Raw genomic sequence first — 14944 nt, forward strand, 5'->3', positions numbered from 1 at the left:
TTTTACTCCATATACAGTAACCCCAAGATATTTGGAATTAGTTAATTAAGATGTATCAAGTCCTGTCAACATGCCTTGTTACTTTTCATTCAGAAAAGAGATACTGGTCTGCATTACATCTGTTCTAAACAGATGAAATCCCAGATTTTAGTGGAGTTGATCGATTTACACGAGGGCTAAATCTGATCCACCACCACTTATATGGAAAACAAATAAATACAACTAGAAGAATATGCAATACCGAGAGAGGAAAATGTTCTTGGTTTAAATATCTAGGGTCTTGTGTCCCCCATTAAAGTAGTATCTGATCTTCTACCGAATTTATCTACTATCAAATACCCTGGAAGGAACTCAGAGCCATTGCTTGAACCCTGTGATGATAATATGACAAAATAATTAGAGTTTGTGTGTTAAGAGGCAACTGCACATCACCAACTGGCCCAGTCTGGTAGCCTTGAACACACAACACCCAATGGAAGTTTGGAAAGTTCAGGATCAGAGCCACATAAGCTGACTTTTTTTTTTCTTCTCAAAGTGTGTGTTTAGTGGAAAGAAAAAAGTAGAGAGCGAATGCGTGTAAGTGTTTAACTCGGGTATTTCATAAGGAAAATATCACGGAAGGCCATTCTTTAAAGCTGCATGTATGAATATAGAAGATAAATTTTACATTTATGGCGACAAGCATCAGAAATGCTGGCAGGCGCATCCGGTGAAAGAACAAATAATGGTCATGTACTGGGATGCAATCGCAACGAAGCAACGAAGTTTAAATTTTGGCTAATTATTCAATGGGGTTAAAATAATCAGATATTTCTCAGCTAAATTCCTATAACAACTGCAAAGAAATTGTGTTGCACAAGCTCAATTCAATGAAAAATATTTGTTCACTATTAACAAAGTGAAAACACACTTTCACACCTGGAACATTTACAACAGGTTAAGGCAATAGTTGCAGTTATTAAAACAGTGACTTTAAAAACAATAGGAGTACTTGTGGCACCTTAGAGACTAACCAGTTTATTTGAGCATAAGCTTTCGTGAGCTACAGCTCACTTCATCGGATGCATAAAGTGGAAAGTACAGTGAGGAGATTTTATATACACACAGACCATGAAAAAATATACATTACAGGGAGAGTGATCATTTAAAATGAGCTATTACCAGCAGGAGAGTGGGGCGGGGGGAGAGAAAATCTTTTGAAGTGATAATCAAGGTGGGCCATTTCCAGGAGTTAACAAGAACGTCTGAGGAACAGTGGCGGGGGCGGGGGAGGAATAACCAAGGAGAAATAGTTTCACTTAGTATAATGTCTCAACCACTCCCAGTCTCTATTAAAGCCTAAGTTAAATGTATCCAATTTGCAAATTAATTCCAATTCAGCAGTCTCTCGTTGGAGTCTGTTTTAGAAGTTTTTTTGTTGAAGGATAGTCACTTTGAGATCAGAAATCGAGTGACCAGAGAGATTGAAATGTTCTCTGACTGGTTTATGAATGTTGTAATTCTTGACATCTGATTTGTGTCCATTTATTCTTTTACGTAGAGACTGTCCAGTTTGCCCAATGTACATGGCAGCGGGGCATTGTTGGCACATGATGGCATATATCACATTGGTAGATGCGCAGGTGAAAGAGCCTCTGATAGTGTGGCTGATGTGATTAGGCCCTATGATGGTGTCCCCTGAATAGATATGTGGGCACAGTTGGCAACGGGCTCTGTTGCAAGGATAGGTTCCTGGGTTAGTGGTTCTGTTGTGTGGTGTGTGGTTGCTGGTGAGTATTCGCTTCAGGTTGGGGGGCTGTCTGTAGGCAAGGACTGGCCTGTCTCCCAAGATTTGTGAGAGTGATGGGTCATCCTTCAGGATAGGTTGTAGATCCTTGATAATGCATTGGAGAAGTTTTAGTTGGGGGCTGAAGGTGACGGCTAGTGGCGTTCTGTTATTTTCTTTGTTGGGCCTGTCCTGTAGTAGGTGACTTCTGGGTACTCTTCTGGCTCTGTCAATCTGTTTCTTCACTTCAGCAGGTGGGTATTGTAGTTGTAAGAATGCTTGATAGAGTTCTTGTAGGTGTTTGTCTCTGTCTGAAGGGTTGGAGCAAATGTGGTTGTATTGTAGAGCTTGGCAGTAGATAATGGATCGTGTGGTATGGTCAGGGTGAAAGCTGGAGGCATGTAGGTAGGAATAACGGTCAGTAGGTTTCCGGTATAGGGTGGTCTTTATGTGACCATCGCTTATTAGCACTGTAGTGTCCAGGAAGTGGATCTCTTGTGTGGACTGGTCCAGGCTGAGGTTGATGGTGGGATGGAAATTGTTGAAATCATGGTGGAATTCCTCAAGGGCTTCTTTTCCATGGGTCCAGATGATGAAGATGTCATCAATATAGCGCAAGTAGAGTAGGGGCATTAGGGGACGAGAGCTGAGGAAGCGTTGTTCTAAGTCAGCCATAAAAATGTTGGCATACTGTGGGGCCATGCGGGTACCCATAGCAGTGCCGCTGATTTGAAGGTATACATTGTCCCCAAATGTGAAATAGTTATGGGTGAGGACAAAGTCACAAAGTTCACCCACCAGGTTTGCCGTGACATTATCGGGGATAGTGTTCCTTATGGCTTGTAGTCCATCTTTGTGTGGAATGCTGGTGTAGAGGGCTTCTACATCTATAATGGCCAGGATGGTGTTATCAGGAAGATCACCGATGGATTGTAGTTTCCTCAGGAAGTCGGTGGTGTCTCGAAGATAGCTGGGAGTGCTGGTAGCATAGGGCCTGAGGAGGGAGTCTACATAGCCAGACAATCCTGCTCTCAGGGTGTCAATGCCTGAGATGATGGGGTGCCCAGGATTTCCAGATTTATGGATCTTGGGTAGCAGATAGAATACCCCAGGTTGGTGTTCCAGGGGTGTGTCTCTGCGGATTTGTTCTTGTGCTTTTTCAGGGAGTTTCTTGAGCAAATGCTGTAGTTTCTTTTGGTAACCCTCAGTGGGATCAGAGGGTAATGGCTTGTAGAAAGTGGTGTTGGAGAGCTGCCAAGCAGCCTCTTGTTCATATTCCAACCTATTCATGATGACAACAGCACCTACTTTGTCAGCCTTTTTGATTATGATGTCAGAGTTGTTTCTGAGGCTGTGGATGGCATTGTGTTCTGCACAGCTGAGGTTATGGGGCAAGTGATGCTGCTTTTCCACAATTTCAGCCCATGCACGTCGGCGGAAGCACTCTATGTAGAAGTCCAGTCTGCTGTCTCGACCTTAAGGAGGAGTCCACCTAGAATCCTTCTTTTTGTAGTGTTGGTAGGGAGGTCTCTGTGGATTAGTATGTTGTTCAGAGGTGTGTTGGAAATATTCCTTGAGTCGGAGACGTCAAAAATGGGATTCTAGGTCACCACAGAACTGTATCATGTTCGTGGGGGTGGAGGGGCAGAAAGAGAGGCCCCGAGATAGGACAAATTCTTCTGCTGGGCTAAGAGTATAGTTGGATAGATTAACAATATTGCTGGGTGGGTTAAGGGAATCGTTGCTGTGGCCCCTTGTGGCACGTAGTAGTTTAGATAATTTAGTGTCCTTTTTCTTTTGGAAAGAAGCAAAGTGTGTGTTGTAAATGGCTTGTCTAATTTTAGTAAAGTCCAGCCACGAGGAAGTTTGTGTGGAAGGTTGTTTTTTTATGAGAGTATCCAGTTTTGAGAGCTCATTCTTAATCTTTCCCTGTTTGCTGTAGAGGATGTTGATCAGGTGGTTCCGCAGTTTCTTTGAGAGCGTGTGACACAAGCTGTCAGCATAGTCTGTGTGGTATATAGATTGTAATGGATTTTTCACCTTCAGTCCTTTTGGAATGATGTCCATCTGTTTGCATTTGAAAGGCAGATGTCTGTATCTGTACAAGTTTTTTCATGAAGCTGATAGATTTCCACTCCATACAGCTAAAGGCAGCGTCTTGCATAATGACAGGTTTCAGAGTAGCAGCCGTGTTAGTCTGTATTCGCAAAAAGAAAAGGAGTACTTGTGGCACCTTAGAGACTAACCAATTTATTTGAGCATAAGCTTTCGTGAGCTACAGCTCACTTCATCGGATGCATCAAGGATCTACAACCTATCCTGAAGGATGACCCAACACTCTCACAAGTCTTGGGAGACAGGCCAGTCCTTGCCTACAGCCCCCCAACCTGAAGCAAATACTCACCAGCAACCACACACCACACAACAGAACCACTAACCCAGGAACCTATCCTTGCAATAAAGCCCGTTGCCAACTGTGCCCACATATCTATTCAGGGGACACCATCACAGGGCCTAATCACATCAGCCACACTATATCAGAGGCTCATTCACCTGCACATCTACCAATGTGATATATGCCATCATGTGCCCACAATGCCCCTCTGCCATGTACATTGGGCAAACTGGACAGTCTCTACGTAAAAGAATAAATGGACACAAATCAGATGTCAAGAATTATAACATTCATAAACCAGTCGGAGCACACTTCAATCTCTCTGGTCACTCGATTTCTGATCTCAAAGTGACTATCCTTCAACAAAAAAACTTCTAAAACAGACTCCAACGAGAGACTGCTGAATTGGAATTAATTTGCAAATTGGATACAATTAACTTAGGCTTTAATAGAGACTGGGAGTGGTTGAGTCATTACACTAAGTGAAACTATTTCCCCTTGGTTATTCCTCCCCTGCTCCCACCACTGTTCCTCAGACGTTCTTGTTAACTCCTGGAAATGGCCCACCTTGATTATCACTTCAAAAGGTTTTCTCTCCCCCCACCCCACTCTCCTGCTGGTAATAGCTCATCTTAAGTGATCACTCTCCTTACAATGTATATTTTTTCAAGGTCTGTGTGTATATAAAATCTCCTCACTGTACTTTCCACTTTATGCATCCGATGAAGTGAGCTGTAGCTCACGAAAGCTTATGCTCAAATAAATTGGTTAGTCTCTAAGGTGCTACAAGTACTCCTTTTCTTTTTGCAAATACAGACTAACACGGCTGCTACTCTGAAACCTTTAAAAACAATGAAAAACTCTTTATTCTGCATCTTTTGGAACCTACACAAGGAGAGTCAGGTAGCCAATAGTCATTGGAGTTTTCTCTTCATCTGTCATCCTGTCCATGAACCCTTTATTCTGTGCCTTTCAGGGTGTATAATTTTAGTCTTTTAACAATATAATATGTCAGAGTTGATTAGGCTATATTGATGTTTGTATCACACCCACCTGTTCAAAATATTGTGACATATTCAATACCTTTGTAATTTACTGGTCCTTTCATTTGCACTCATTCATATGCACAACATCTGTTCGAAAGGGTTTGTCCTTCAGCTACAAAAGGTATTATACCGCCAGGTGTTCCGTATCACCCCTCTCACTCATCTGCCATGTAAACATTGTGACTATAATAATATATTCACAGATTAGATTAATAGATTATAATAACAATTAGAATAACCAGTCTAATAGGAATTGCTATAGAATTTGATGGTGTTCAGGGGTGACACTTTTAATTAGAACTAAACACTATTTATAGGTTAAACGAGGATGCATGTCATTTGGGGCCTGTTATGAAAACTTGGCCTGAGCAATAAATCCCACTGAAGTTATGGGAGTTCTTCCTGAATAACACCTGTAGGCCACAGCCTGCAGGTATCTGACCATGTCTGAATATTGTGGCCCATTTTAGGGCTGAATCTTGTTCACACTCAGGGCCAATCAGAGGGGGTGCCAGGAGGGCCATTTGGCCTGGGCCTCAAGCTCAAAGGGGGCCTCAAATTTAGACACTTGTTAATTTTTTGCATTTGATAAGCTTCACAACTTGTTTTTATGTGCATCCCTATTGGACCAAAATGTGACACACCCTCTCAGCTTAAAGCTGCAAATTTAAGCAAATAAGAGATGTGATTTGGTAAAAGACGTATTTTTTTTGTTAACTGATATAGATTTTGTCACATTAAAGAGTTAAAAATCTTCATAAATATTAAAAATATATCCGTTCTGATGGCAGAAGATTAGACCATGTGTCGTCATTCTTTATTTTTATTATGGCTAGGGGCCTCAAAAGCTGTAAGTGGCCCGGGTTTCTCTGGACCTCTGAGAGGGCCTGTTCACGCTGACTTCAGTCGGAGTTTTGTTAATGATACCAATGTAAGGAGGAACAGGTCCTTAGAAACCACAGTATTTTCTACTTGAAAAGGAATGAAACAAGAACGTTTGTTTGATATAATGCAGTTTTTACTATTTAGCAGGCAAACAGTTTCTCTTAGGTTTGCATCATAAACATCCTTTTGAACAACATGCTATCTCTTGTGGCTTCAATTATTTATCATTTATTTACTGCACAGGCTCTCCCTGCAATAAACAACCTCCAAAATAATATTCTAGCTACAGTTTACAGTGAACTACACTGTAGATAGCATGAACTGTAAGGGACATAATCATTTCCTGCATACTAACTCAGTGTGGAAAAGATTCTTTCCCTTATATGGGCAAGCAAAGATTGTTGTTCATTTTTTTTTTAAATTTTAATCTACAAAAGAACACTCTCACCTAATCCACTCATAATGCCATGTTTATTTTAGAATGACTTGAAAAAATACATCCTTGGGAACACTCCCCTAAGAATCTCCAGTAACTTAATTATACTTCAAGGACAGATCTAAAAACCCATGAACATATTTTTGATCCTTTCAGGAAAACATTCATATTACATAGTACACAAACAGTCCACTCTCTCCTTAAATTCTGGAAGGAACTATTTTTCAAAGGGTTATCACACAACTCTCTTGATTAGAGAGCATCTATAACTCCAAAAGTCATGAAGAAATATTATAAAAACAAGATCTATTTACTCCAAACCACACTGTAAAATTAATGCAGTGCCATTGCTTATCCCTTATCCACCCAGTTGACAAATCTGAACACACTCCAAGCCCAACTCCCTTAATGACAAATGTAGACCACACAGTTTACTGTTCAGTTCAGGTCACTGGGCTGGCTATGCCACTTATTAATTTTACAGCCTTAGACAAAGCTAGGAGCCCATTTTTATCTTATAACCATGTTAAATTATTTGAAACCCGCCTTTGAATGCAAACAAAGAGAAGCAATTCATAGATGAGTACAAAGGGGATTTATTTACTGAGAGGAACTGTCCATCAATTAAAGGGAGGCAAATGAAACACTGAGGAGAAAATGACATTCATGCAGCACTATGCCTATAGAATTTTAATAGACTTTTCCTAGGTAAGAAGTCACTATATGTCATACTTTACTCATTATTAACTGTGCTTATAAGTGCTATATTTTTATGCTATGTGGATATAGTTCAATATGTTGTTGCTCCCAACATTAGTGGAGCTGAATTATTGTTAATAACATTGAATTTTTATTATTAATTTCACTAGCATAAAGAAGGCCAGAATCAAAAGCCAGAAAGATGATGTCCATCCAGGTAATATAAATCAATGCTTTACCCAGTTTCTAGTTTACCTAGCTTGCTGTGAGCTGGACAGGTGAAGGGTTGAGGTTGGGGGACGGAGGAGGAACAGAAAGGTCATATACTAGATTTTCAGCATTCAACTTGAATTTCCTGGCTTCTGGGACACAGACAATGTTTTGGGTGAGCTGTGCAGGGATTTTGCACCAGGCTTTTTTGTTGATATCTGTGGTGGTTATGCAACTAATCCTTCCCCCACCCCATCAATAAATGCTGTCCTCAAAGCCACACACACACACACACACACTCTCTCTCTCTCTCTCTCTCTCTTGCATTGGTTACAATAGGAGCTCCATCTGAATAAAGACTGTGGCCCAGTGTACTACAAGTGTACCAGTCCCTGATATTAAAATTTACTTTTAACAAAGCAGCTGAATTTCCTTGGTTTTCAGTTTCATAAAAAGTGTTACTAAGGCACCAGTAACATATATCAGAAGAGATTAGACTCCAGTGTCTGCATCACTCTGCACCTGTTTGCAATCTTTTCCTGTATAATATCCACTGTTTGTGATTTATTGTTTCATTCATTCTGGGCTCAGTCTTGCAGAGTGTGAGAGCATCTTCTCCTTCCTCTGAAATTAATAGGAGCCGAGGGTGCACAGCATCTCTACAGACTGAGCTTGTACATATTAGTTCACACACACACAGCATTTGTGTGCTCATAATGCTTGTTCTTGCATTGCCATATAAAGTGTTTGTTTCTCAGTCTCCTCCATTTAAATATTACAAACTTAATAGCTTCAATTGTTAACGGCGAGTGACCCTACAAAAAGTCCTTTTTGTGCCGTGTGTGGCTGTTTAATTTATGACATAGTTTCCTCTGCACTGCACCCTTACGTTTCTGGAAAGTCTGTTTGTCTGTAGGGATAGCTGCCATTTTGTGTGGTAGAGCTGATGGGGTTATCTTGAAGAGAATGTACATGCTTGATGCTCTTTCCCAAAGACTTTACTTTTGTTCTTTCCTGTATTGTTGTTTCCCATAATCATGAATAAGTCATTCACAGATTACTTTATGATTGTGCTTTCTGTAGAAAAAAACAAGTGTGCACGCACACATACACACAAATACCTCAATACTTGCTTTCAGACCTGTAATTTTGTATTTGTACTCCACAATTTACATAGCACAAAATCCTCATGCAGAGTTGTGGTAACTGTATACGCTTACACCCCTCCTGCAACCTAAACTTAAATACATATGATAAGCAAATAATTTTTAAGTAGCCATTCTACAGTACCATGCTGAAACTGAGTCTGCAGTCCTTTTTCAAGCTGAACCCCCCATTGAAACCTCTAGGGTTGTGTAGTCAGGGGAGAATCTAGCCATCTGCTCTTCAAAAACAATCCAGAGAACTAGGAATGATTAGAGTCCATATATTTGCTAACATTTATTTTATTGTTTGCTGATATTTTGTAAAATGTATATGGACACTTCAAATCTAAATTACTGTAGGGATATGTGACAGCTCCTTTTAAAGAAAAAAATCTTCTTGCTCACGAAAGTATTGTTTGTTTCTTAAACCATAGCAAATTGCTATTTATAATAGACTATTGCAAATATGCCTTTCTTTAGATTACAGTTCATTTAGGATTGGTATCAGTCGAGTGAACATTTTCTGTTCTCTCAGTGGACTAAAGACAAGATATGAAATGAATAAAACTTTATCAATTCATCTTCAGATGCTTTTAGAAAGTATTAAAATGAAAAGAATAAAGGTCTACTAAGCTCATGTTTTTAGTCCACTTTGGCTATACTTTATCTCAAAGCAAAAAAGAGAGATGTATTGATGTGTCCTTAAGATCTACTCTTGGACAAAGCAGTTCTTGCACCTTTAAAGAGAGGAAACCTATTGGGAGAAAAGGAAGTGAAAATGCTTTTTTGCATTTCATCAGTGATTCTGTAAACATTTCATGTCTGCAACTGTTTTTCCTGGCATGAAGTTCATTGCCAGCGAGAGAGAAGGAGAACCACAGGCACCAAGGAGTTAACAAGCAAATAAAGCTTTTTAAAGAGCTGAAGGAAAAAATTTAAAAAGTCTTTTAAGTTATTTTCTCAATCCTTTCTGTTCCCTTGCAGTTCCACTGGTAGATGGGAGCAGAAACAGGCATCACTGGGCTAGAGTGAAAAGCTGGGGAAAGAAAACAAGGGGTTTTGTGGCATCCTCCACCAAGAATGCAGGTGGTCCTCTGCTGCATAGGGAGTAGAAAGCAACAGGGAAGCTAATATTATCTGGAGAATACTTTCTTGGAGTGAAAGCAGGTGTCCAAGTTAGAGTTGATGGAGCTTTGATTCCAGTGGGTTTTAGGGGAAGTTTCATAAGCAAGGGCCCTTGGATCCACAGGATGACTGTGAAGAGCTATACAAGTAACTCTTCCTTTATTTTGGTTTGCTGACAGTTTCCTCTCCCCCCCCCCCCCAAAAAAAAAAAAAGTGGGGGCGGGGGAGAGGATTGTTTCAGAGCAAACTAAACATTTCATTTGACTGGAAATGAAATGAATCCTTTTATGATTGAGCTTTTTAAGGGTTCTTAAATTATTTTTTAATAACGTCAAGCTGTCTGGAGTGGCTCACGAATGTGGGCTAGACTGTTACAAACCAACACACAAACCCCAAATTGGTTGTGTGTTTTTTAATTAGACTTCACAAACCAAGTTTCTGGTGTGAACTCCTCAAGAACTATGGCTTGATCTACACTAGGAACTTATGTTGATATAACTACATTGCTCAGGGGTGTGGAAAATCTGGTTATTCTGACCTAACTCCTGGTATAGACAGCACAATGTTGACGCGAGGGCTTCTCCCGTCGACACAACCACCGACTCTTGAGAAGGTGAAGTACCTATGCCGATGGGAGAAATGCTCCTGTTGGCATAGGTAGAGTCTTCACTACGCTCTACAGTGGCAAGGTGAAGTACTGGAAGTGTAGATAAGCCCTATAGCAGCCTTAACATGGAGTCAGAAACAGTCTCCTGGGGCACTCCAGTCTGTCTTGCCACCCAGGCAAGCCTGCCTAGTGCAACAATATTCAGGTTACTCCCAGTCTCAAAGGACCAGTTGCTTACCTCAGGTCAAATGCACACTAGATTTCTCACCAAAGACAATGCTTGCAGCCAGTCCTATAATAAACTAACTTAAGACATATTAACTAGGGAAAAGAGTTATTTACAAGGTTAAAGCAGATAAATATACATCACAAATGAGTTAGTCTTAGGTTTCAAAATTTAATAGAATGTTCTATAACGTGCAAGTTCTGTATGTCCCTTAGGACTAAGCCAAGCTAATAACCGGAGATCCCTTGCTTATACTTTGGCATGAGTTGGCATCTGGTCTGCCAGGGTCACAAACAAGGTTGATGGACATTTTGAAATTAAAAGTAATTGAAAAATTAAAATTAAAATTAAAAACATGTTTTGAAAACATTGGAAAAATAAATGTTTTTGGAATGTTTTTTCTGACTGAAAAAAGAATCTGGCAAATTTTAACACAGTTTTGCAAAATGTTTCACCCAATTCCCCGCCCCTGCAATTTTGCTTAGCTCCAGTTGTGAGGATAAAGATTGTGAGGTGCTTAAAAATTATGGTGATATGGAGCATATAAGTATCTTAGACAGAAAGTTTGAGTTAAGGCTGCCACAGTTTCCACAAAGGATGGCCTTTTGAGAATAGATTTCAGTAAGGCTACTAGCATAAGTAAGAGGAGCAAGATTCAGCCATGTATTTATTTAAAAAGGAAGAAATAATTCACTAGCGTGAATGGCTATTGTTAAGCAAAAATAGAGATGTTACTATTATCTTCATAATTTGGGTATCCTATTAACTGAAGTTAGATAAGCTATTTTCACAGTCTATCTTAACACCTACCCTGCAGAAACATGATGCAATTTACTGTATTAGATGGATTGGCATTTGTACCTTGTTTTCTTCTATGAGATCTTTCAACCTCAAGATTTTTAGTGGCCTTCAATAATATTGCCAAGTTTTGTTACAACAGAACTTTCATGAGGTACTTTAATTGTATTATTTTTTGTACTTTTTGTCTTAGGTACTATTATGATTTTGAGACATTATTACATTAAATATTAAAATACATTGAAAGTTTAGACATTCAGTGTCTGCATCTTGTATAAAAGCTCAGGAGATATGTAGAGGTAATGTTATTTTATGTGCTTTCAACTATGACAATTTTGTAAATATGTTAAAAAATTGTGCTTTATGATATGAGTTGCATTTGGCTGGAAGGTAGAGTGTGTGTGTGTGTGAGTACACGCAGAAGGAAGTCCTCTAAGCGGGAATATTTCTTAGAAAACCCTTCCAATTTTATATAGCCTTACTTGGTATGACCCAGTGTAATTGCACTGTTCTGGGTTAGGCCTGCTGATATCAGCAGTAACTCATGAGAGTGCTGCCTTTGCTTTGTTCTTCAGAAGTATTTGAATTTCAATTGCTTCTAATCAGAGGAGGTGAGACTTGAGCTCTGTACAGGAGGACAGGGCACATGGTCTGCTGCTGGAAATCATGTTGTTCTCAAATCCAAAGAAGCCTCTTGAGAAGTTGCATGATAACATGTCCGTGTTCTAATCAGCATCAGATTGATTGAATTGGCCTTGATCTACCTTAATGAATTCCTTGATTAAAGTCACAGTTGTAATGAATATAGTAGAGTATTTCACACCTTAATCTACATGCACAAAATATAGTCCTGATGTTTGTCTTTGAAAACATACTCACTTTGGTTGAAACTACTGCATCTAGAGAGCTGATAGGCATGGTGTGGAGCTGCTGCATAGCGGGGGGAGCACAGGGAGGCATTCTGCTTGGCAGAGGTACAACTCATGTCTTAGTTCATTTGACACATTGGGTATTATGTTCCTGATGCAACTTGTCCATGTCATTTTCGTAATCCTGAGGCACTTCTTTTTGTTTTTCAGCTGCTGATGAAGACTCCACATTTCATTCTCTTGGTAGTAAAACAACCCCTCATTCTGATATCATGCAGTCAGCACAAAGAACTGTCCTAATGGATTTGTCAGAATATGCTGGACCTGAAACGTTTCTACACTCTGTATAAGAATGGCTGTACTAGGTCAAACCCATGGCTCACCTAGCCCAGTATCGTCTTCCGACACTAGCCGATGCCAGATGCTTCAGAGGCAATGAACAGAACAGGGCAATTATTGAGTGATCCATCTCAGGACATCCTGTTCCAACATCTGGGAGTCAGACGTTTAAGACTATCCAGAATATGGGGTTGTATCCCTGGCCATCTTGGCTAACAGCCATTGATGGATCTATCCTGAATGGGAAATTAACATATTAAGTGTGAAAAGAAGGAACCCTTGTGTGATACAATTGCAAAGAAAAAGGCAATGGGACAGTCCAAATCCAATGGCTGTTGTTTTCTCCATGGTAGTTTATGCAGGGTAATGTTGGACTGAATTTTCTGTCTTTCTGTCTTAAGTTCCTTGGGCTTATATTAGAGCCAGTCAAAATTTTTCAAAGGATTTCTTTTCTTTTTTAAGTGGCCATTTAAAATGTTTTTTAAATCTTTTTTAATTTTCCATTTTTTACTGAAAAAAGAATAGGTTTCATTTTTCAGTGTTTCCTTTTCTCCCTTCATCTCACCTTTTTAGTGACAAAATGGGGGGGAAGAGGAGTAAAAAGGAAAAATTCCTAAAAACAAACATTTTTTAAAAAAAATTCTGTTCGAAAACTTCAAAATGCAAATATTTTAGATTCTTTAATTTTTTTCCAGAATATTTTATCTTTTTCACCCAGTTCTAGCTAAAGCCAAGGTGCCACACTGAGGACTTTTCCATTATCTCAGTTACAGATGAGCCCAATCTAGCTCATCAGTTCATATTCTCTTGAACTTTTGGGCTATTCAGGTCCAGGCAAGCCAATTATTGCAACTGAATCCTTGCTGTAAAGTGATTCAAGCCAAAATCCTCAATCTAAACATCTCTAAACATTGTGAAAGTTCAGATTTAAATTCAGATCTAAGCTTTGCAACTCAGATGCGTCTCCTGTTAATCCATTGTTGTTCTGGTCAGTTGACTCATAGTTTATGCTCTAACACTTGGTGGTTATTGATACCTGTAGTGTATAAAGTCAAACATATGTTATGTTGATAGCATACACACTGAGAAGTCATATAAAACATAAATAATCTTGCTGGAAGGTAGCAATGTAACACTTCTTTATTTCTTAGAATTCCAAACTCTAACACACAAGCATGCCAAATCAGAGAGAGACAAATCAGGCTGCTCCAAGAAACAACTTACTGTAGGCTGGTTCTCTGTAGACTAGGGGTCGGAAACTTTTCAGAAGTGATGTGCCAAATCTTCATTTATTCATTCTAATTTAAGGCTTTGCGTGCCAGTAATATATTTTAACATTTTTAGAAGGTCTCTTTCTATAAGTCTATAATATATAACTAAACTATTGTTGTATGTAAAGTAAATAAGTTTTTAAAATGTTTAAGAAGCTTCATTTAAAATGCAGAACCCCCCCGGACCGGTGGCCAGAACACAGGCAGCGTGAGTGCCACTGAAAATCAGCTCCCGAGCCGCCTTTGGCACGCGTGCCATAGGTTGCCTACCCCGCTGTAGACTAACTTTTGGTAAACCCCGTATATACATTTTGCTACTAAGCCCCCTATCCTTCAAGCTAGACCAGGAAAACCAGAGAAAAATTGAATGATAGTTTATAATTTTCATATAATTTTTAATACAGTACAACCTAGAGAAGATGTGCAGATGGTGTAGACCTAGTGCAGAATATGAATGATGATATTGTAGATGTATTTTCTCTAGCCAACTATTGAACTTACATTGAGCTGGATATTATTTTCTCTCTTTGTCAATGAGGTTTACAGTTTTTTTTTAAAAGTGCAGTATCCAGTACCAAAGTAGTCCATTTCCAGTTCATGAATATTTCTTCCATATATTGTAAATCATGGCTGACTGATTAGACAGCTGACATTAAATAATGAAAACCACCAGTTATATTAGTGATTTCTTCTGAAATTAAGACACACTGTTTGTTTTAACTGCAACTTATACATTTGTTATATTTTAATTAACCAACTCTCTGTATGCAATGTTGGCCTGGTGGCCAATGAGTGTGTTTTCTAGCAATGTATCCTTTATAAGAAGAGGTTTGATGGGTGTCTGAAGTTAGGAGCAGGAAAGCAGTAAACTAACAAGCGAGAACATCATGGTAAGGGTAAACTATAATATGTTCTAAAGGATGCTTTTGGCAAGGTTGTGATATACACTCAGCTGAAAACAACTCTCTGGCAGCTAGAAGTAAATTCAGATTGCAAGAACTGGATCCAGAATTATTGTGAACATTCAGTTGATTGAACACCTATATGCAGCAGGTAATTCAGTGTATATTTTTTCTTCCAGCACATCTCTAATATAAAACATGCAGCAATACCTCAAAGGACATACAA

The sequence above is a fragment of the Chelonia mydas genome, chromosome 2 (assembly GCF_015237465.2).
Source record: "Chelonia mydas isolate rCheMyd1 chromosome 2, rCheMyd1.pri.v2, whole genome shotgun sequence".
Classification (NCBI taxonomy): domain Eukaryota; kingdom Metazoa; phylum Chordata; order Testudines; family Cheloniidae; genus Chelonia; species Chelonia mydas.